A 6,852-nucleotide genomic window follows, 5' to 3' on the forward strand; every position below is an offset into this window, starting at 1 on the left:
GCTCTAAAGTTGCAGGTAATCTATACCCAACACCACCTCTGGCCAATGTTATCCTCCTCTTTAGGTAGCAGACCACTTCTCAATCCGCTCAGGCAACTCATATTGATTTAATGCTCAATTGCATAGAAAAGTAAGAGATTCCAAAAGTATAAATCCATAAAAACTTTATTTGTTTTTAAATGTCAAAAGCAATTTACATTTACAACCCCAATTCCTAAAAGTTCTATAAATTGATGGCAGCAACACATCTCACAAAAGTTGGGACAGGGCCATGTTTACTATGGTGTAGCATCCCCTCTTCTTTTAACAACGCTCTGTAAATATTTGGGAACTGAGGAGAAGTGATGAGCTCGGGCGTGTTCGCAAGCGCCTCGTGCCGAGCCCGCCAGGAAGCCGTCAGTGCGCAGCGCCAATCACAGGCACTGAGACGTGTTCCCGGTCCGCAGCTGCAGAGATCGGAAAATGTCTCAGTGCCTGTGATTGGCGCTGCGCGCTGACGGCTTCCTGGCGGGCTCGGCACAAGGTGCTTGTGAACACGCCCGAGCTCATCACTACTGAGGAGACCAGTTGCTGGAGTTTTGGGAGAGGAATGTTGTCCCATTCTTGCCTGATATAGGATTCTAACTGCTCATCAGTCCTGGGTCTTCTTTGTTGCATTTTTAGTTTCAAGATGTTCCAGACCTCCAGATATTTTCAATTGGTGAAAGGTCTGGGGTCAGTTAACCACTTCAAGACCAGGTGTTTAGACCCCCTTCCTGGCCAGGCCATTTCTCAGTATTCAGCGCTGCAGTACTTTGACTGAAGTTTATTCCGTCATACAACGCTGTACTGAAATGAATTTTATACCATTTTTTGGGGACAGATAGAGCTTTATTTTGGTGGTATTTAGTCACCACTGGGGTTTTAATTTTTTACTATAATTAGGAAAAATTAAAGAAAATTTTGGAAAAAAAAAGATTTTTGTTTTTACATTATGTTAGGAAACATTTATTATTACCCAGTTTTTTGGTAAAATATAAAAGACGGGGTCACGTCGGATAAATAGACACCAAACATGTCAACCTTTAAAATTGCGCGCAACCGCGAAATCGCAGAAAACTACCATACCCAAAATTGGCCATAGGCGACACTTTAAAAGCTTTTACCGATAGTGTTATCAGTGATTGATGGCCCGAGAATTATTGCTCTCACTGCGACGTTCGCGGCGATATGTAACATTTGCGTCGTAATGGGCACAATCGTCGTTTTTGCACGTATGCGCCCCCGACGCATGTTTGCATTCGTGTATGTATGGGTGGGGACTTAAAACATTTTTAAATTCTTTTTTATGTGTTACTTAACATTTTTTTTGGGGGGGGAACTTTTTTTCCTTTTTTTTTTTTTACTAAACTTGATTGCTATCACATACGAGGCTAATAAAAACCACCTATGTGATAGCAAAATATGTGACAGGTCCTCTTTATGGAGACATCAGGGGTCTCCAAGACCCCTAATGTCACCTAGGACCCCCCAAAAGAAGCTGATATTGTCGCATTTTTTGTTTCAAGATGCGCCAAATATTTTCAATTGGTGAAAGGTCTAGACTGCAGGCAGGAAGGTTAAGCACTCGGACTCTTCTACTACCAAGCCATGCTGTCATCATAGATGCAGTATGCGATTTTGGCATTGTCCTGCTGAAATATGCAAGGCCTTTCCTGAAAAAGATATCATCTGGATGGTAGCATATGCTGCTCTAAAACCTGCATTTATCTTTCAGCATTGATGGTGCCTTTCAAAATGTGCAAGCTGCCCATTCCATACACAACAATGCACCCCATACCATCAGAGATGCAGGCTTTTGAACTGAGCGCTTCGTAACAAGCCAGAAGGTCCCTCTCCTCTTTAGTCCAGAGAACACGGCACCCATGGTTGCCAACAAGAATGTCAAATTTTGATTTGTCTGACCACAGGACAGTTTTCCACTTTGCGACAGACCATTTTAAATTATCTTTGGCACGGTGAACTGTTTACAGACATTGAATTTTGGAAGTATTCCTGAGCCCATGCAGTGATGTCCATCACAGAATCATGCCTGTTATTAATACAGTGCCGTCTGAGGTCCTCAACATTGCGGGCATCCAATATCGTGTTTCGGCCTTGTCCCTTGCACACAGATTTCTCCAGATTCTTGGAATCTTTTGATGTCATTATGTACTGTGCATGTGTCACGCCTGTTGTGGATGGAGGGGTGTGGATCGCAACTGCGGAGGCTTCTCAGTCAGTGAAACCCTGGTTTCACTCTCTTATTAACAGAGAGTTAGGGTTTCTTGCATCACAGCCTTATTTTAAACAAAATGTACGGTTTAGAGTGGGGTTATTACTTCATAAGCCCTACCCCTGAGCACCTATGTAACAGGGAAATACTGGGTAGCAGGTGGGAGAAGGTCACAATAGTATAGCAGTGATCCAGGTTCCAATTAAGTAACAATCCTAATTGCATAAGTTGGTATCCTATACAGTCTCTACTGATTGTTGTGCAAGTACACCAGATACTTGCGGTTTTGAGGGTAGAGTGGAGGTGGAGAGCTGTGGGTCCTTAGGGGGTCCGGTTCCGGAAGACGTAGCGGGCAGCAGTAAGCTGGAGGCATTGAAGGGTCCCAGGAGACTGCAGGCGTTCTGGCTCAATAGTGGAACGCCATGCTGTCTCGTCTGGGCGTCTATGTAGGGCTGCAACTGTTTGGGGAGGAGCCGCCGAACAGATCGGCTCACTTCCGCGTTCCAAGGTGGAACGCACCCGGCCTTCGAACCCGGAAGTGACGAGCGTGCGTTCCACCGTGGAACGCAGCGGCGGACTCGAGAAGCGGCTGGGTCCCTACCATTAAGGTCTACGGCGGTGGCGTCACAGGATGATGATATATTTAAACTCTTTGCAATTTTACATTAAGGAACATTATTCTGAAATTGTTTGACAGTTTTTAGAAGCAGATTTTTACAGATTGGTGAACCTCTACCCATCTTTACTTCTGAGAGACTCTGACTCTCTAAGATACCCAGTCATGTTACTGATCTGTTACCAATTAACTTAATTAGTTGCAAAATGTTCTTCCAGCTCTTCCTTGTTAGCGCCACTTACTTTACTACCTTTCGTTGACCTGTTTAAACTTGTTTTGAGACGTGTTGCTGCATCAATTTAAAATGTAACTTATTTTTTTTACATTTTCTCAGTTTAAACATTTGATATGTTTTCAATGTTCTATTGTGACTAAAATGTATGTTGTATATGTTTATATGTTTATGTAGACTTTACATAGTGCCCCAACTTTTTTGGAATTGGGGGTTGTATAAGGTTCTATAACTAGCAACAACATACAGCCTGTGCATACCACAAAACTCCCTGCCACCGTAACGTTTAGGAAGCGTGATGATATCACTAAGTCATGGCTCTTTATGAGTTTTTATAAAGGGCCTCTTCAGCAGGAGCCGAATTCTGTTGGGACTTTTCCCATGCTTGGGGAATCCCTTTCCCCTGGCTCCACATGTAAGGGGAAAACATTTTGGTGAACAAAGAATAGCAAGCACAATTTTTACCATTCCAGCAAGTAAAATGTATACTGTATATTTCACACTTTTATTCAGAATTCAGAAAAAAAAAAGTCACCATCAGCAAACATAATTGCTAGTGACGGTTAAAATGTGTAGTAACCACAGCAACCAACCAATCAACAATTTTTTTACTGACTTGACTGTAATAAACAGACTCTGATTAGTTGATATTAGTTTCTGGCTCACCGATCTTTTCTTTATTAGGCAAACTCTAAGGTGTGGGCAGAAAGATGTTTGAAGTGTCTGTACCACTGCCATGCTTCAGTTACTTTGTGACATCTTTCATTTCCTGTTGATCTGAATAGATTGTACAAATATGAACAAGCATTGCAATTCTAGTTACATAATGAAAATGTATGTAATATTTATTTACATACATACATACTGTACATCAGTAAAATAAACCCAAATGTCTCTTCACTGCCTGCTAAATACTGTGTCTCTGGCTTTAAAGGAATATGGATCCCTAAATGAGCAGCACCCAAGTTATGTCCTCACTAGATATTTGGATCCCAATAGTCCTTTATTGTATTGTGCTTAAATACACAAATAAAAGATGTAAGTGTATGTTACCTCATTTTTTTGTGGCAAGAATGATATGGGCTGAAAAATAAGTAAAAAAGAACTATGATTATACTGTACATGGGCTATATTAACCTAACGCCTTTGCTTTTGTTCATATTTACATATGAAAGTGATGGGTCTCGAAACCTGGGCTTTCTCTACAGATGGCACACAATATTTACTACGTCGTTGCCTTTGTATATAATACTGCATCACTGTGCCTGAACAATGTGCATTCTGGTTTGCATTGATTTCTCTTTTTTCACTTTTTTTTCACATAAATGTTGGAACTGTGTAGAAAACGTTCCTGTTGCAACTCACATAGATAAAGTATAACAACTGGTTTGCTAGTGACAAAAAGTACGCCAATTTGTGTGGACGTCCAACAGTATTTATGGCTTTTAACTAGTTATGCACTGCTTGTAGCTAAGCTTTGTGTTAGAACAGCATTTCTCCGCTTGAGCCCTCAGGTACTCCCCAACAGGTTATGTTTTGAGACATCCCCTCAGATGGAAGAGCTGTGGTAATTACCAAAAAAAAGACATACTAATTAAAGTGAACCTGTTACCAGGCTATGAATAATAAAGGATTTATATTCTTAAGTGGTAAATGAGCTTTAAAGTTTTACAAGTCCCTGCTGCCAGAGGAAGCAAGGAAAGATGAGCTGTGATTTGAGGGCCCATGTTGTGTATTTTTAGAATAAAGTATTTACAGTTCGTGCAGTTACATTGGTTAGTGAGCACATTTATTGCTTGTTAAAGCACACCTTACACTTAAATAGCAAGGCACGCTTTTTTAGCGTGAGTACTCAACACATTAAACTGCAAAAAACAAAACCTGTGGGGGAAGTTAGATAGATAATATACTTACCTTTCCTCTGGCTTCTGCCCACAGTGCCTAGATGAGGGAGACTTCATTAATCTTTAAATGAGTTCCTGGGGAAGGCTGAGTAGCCCAAATCTCACGAGAAGATGATCCTGCACTTTGCAGCAGCATCTTTTCATGAGATTTGGCATCTTCCCACAGGAAGATCACAGGATGGTGAGTTGGAAGTATGTGGGAAATAAATGGTAAGTATATTAATTTTGTTTTGCCCCAAAATGTTTGTTTAATGCAACTTTTTAGGATGGGGGAGGGAGTCAACCCTAAATAAACGTTCACGGAGTGCAAGCAGGGGCATTCCCATAATGAGGCAGCCTGAGGCAGTAGCTCAGCCAGCGCCTCCCGCCTGGCTGACAGCTTGGCTGTCCGTATCAGTGGTGAATAAGGTAGGGTCGGCCCTGAATGCAAGGTTCACTTTAAGAGTATGTAGCTATGTGAATGTCCACAGCCTGGCCGCAGGATCACTTTAAAGCCGCTTGTGCAAGAACTGGAGATAAACTGTATTAGAAAATGGATAAAAAATATTGGACAGCTATGTCATATTTACATCCTTTATTACAATACTCTGGCCCTGTGATATAGTTGCAGTTCCGTGTTTTGTAACAATGAAAGCACACACCAATTCTATTGCAAAGGGACTTCCAATTTAATAAGAATTGTACATAATAAACATTTTGTCCATCTTTGCCTCAGATATATATTTTACATAAAAAATTATGAAAACTGCACTACACACCATTTTATAGATGCTAAAATTGCTATGATTTTAGCAAAAGAAAGTGCTCAACTTAAATTCCTTGACTATTCATAAAACAACCTTTTTGTTTGAAGTGGTTTGAAGCAAAACCTTGGTGGGAAGTGTGGCTTAGAACATATTGATGTATGGGGTGAGAGGAATCAGTTGACTTCTTTTCCTGGTTAAACATATCCAAGGTTTTGTGGCCATGGTACCCTTTTTTCATGGGAATTCAAGTTTTAGTCTAACCAAATAAAATTTTAATAATGGTCTCCAAAAAAAATGACGGTACATTTGCAGTAAACGTTTTTCTGCTGAAGCGTGATATTATTCTATTATGGTTAAAAAAGGACTTCCAATCTGTTGCTGACCTGAACTTATACTTGAAAGGTTTATGTTGCTTTAATAATTTTTTTTACTTTGTGCTATAAAATGCATTTTCCTGCCACATAATCCTTGAACTTTGAACAGCAGGGAAGGAAAACGGTAAAACAATTCATTTTTTTAGCAACAATCTGAACTTTTTTTCCCTTATAAAGGGGGCTTCCAGCAAACTTACTATTGGAATGTATATAGATAAATGTTCTGTCGGCCACATAAAAGGTTTGTCAGGTAAATAAAAAGTTATAAAGAAGCAAATACTGGAATGCAGACTGGCAATCTGGAGCTTGCAGTAGTCATGTGTACCCATTTCACTCTTTGCTCACTGGCAGTCACCCATGTAAGTTTGCAAGCAATAAGACATAATAAAGGGGCTCTCAATTAATACCTCTTTACTTTTTTATTCACATTTAAGATAGTGTTTATGCAAATTTAAAGTCCAACTATAGGCTCAGGTAAACAAATAGAACGAGCGTAGAGTGTATAAATATATAAAATTGTGAGGGCCCTACTTCCTTTTGCTAATTTTGCTCCTGTAGATGGGTTCAGAAGGTTCAGTGTGTCATCTGGTTGGATCTTGGCTGCTTGATTCCTGGAGGAACTTGGAGTACTTTTTCATCAGAAAAATCGACTCAGTGTGTGGTGGGTAAGAAGGACTGTGTACAGAGTCATGAGACTTTTTTTATTATAGATCCAAAGTAGTTTTA

The sequence above is a fragment of the Nanorana parkeri genome, unplaced genomic scaffold (assembly GCF_000935625.1).
Source record: "Nanorana parkeri isolate BGI_ZX_2015 unplaced genomic scaffold, ASM93562v1 scaffold804, whole genome shotgun sequence".
Classification (NCBI taxonomy): Eukaryota; Metazoa; Chordata; class Amphibia; order Anura; family Dicroglossidae; genus Nanorana; species Nanorana parkeri.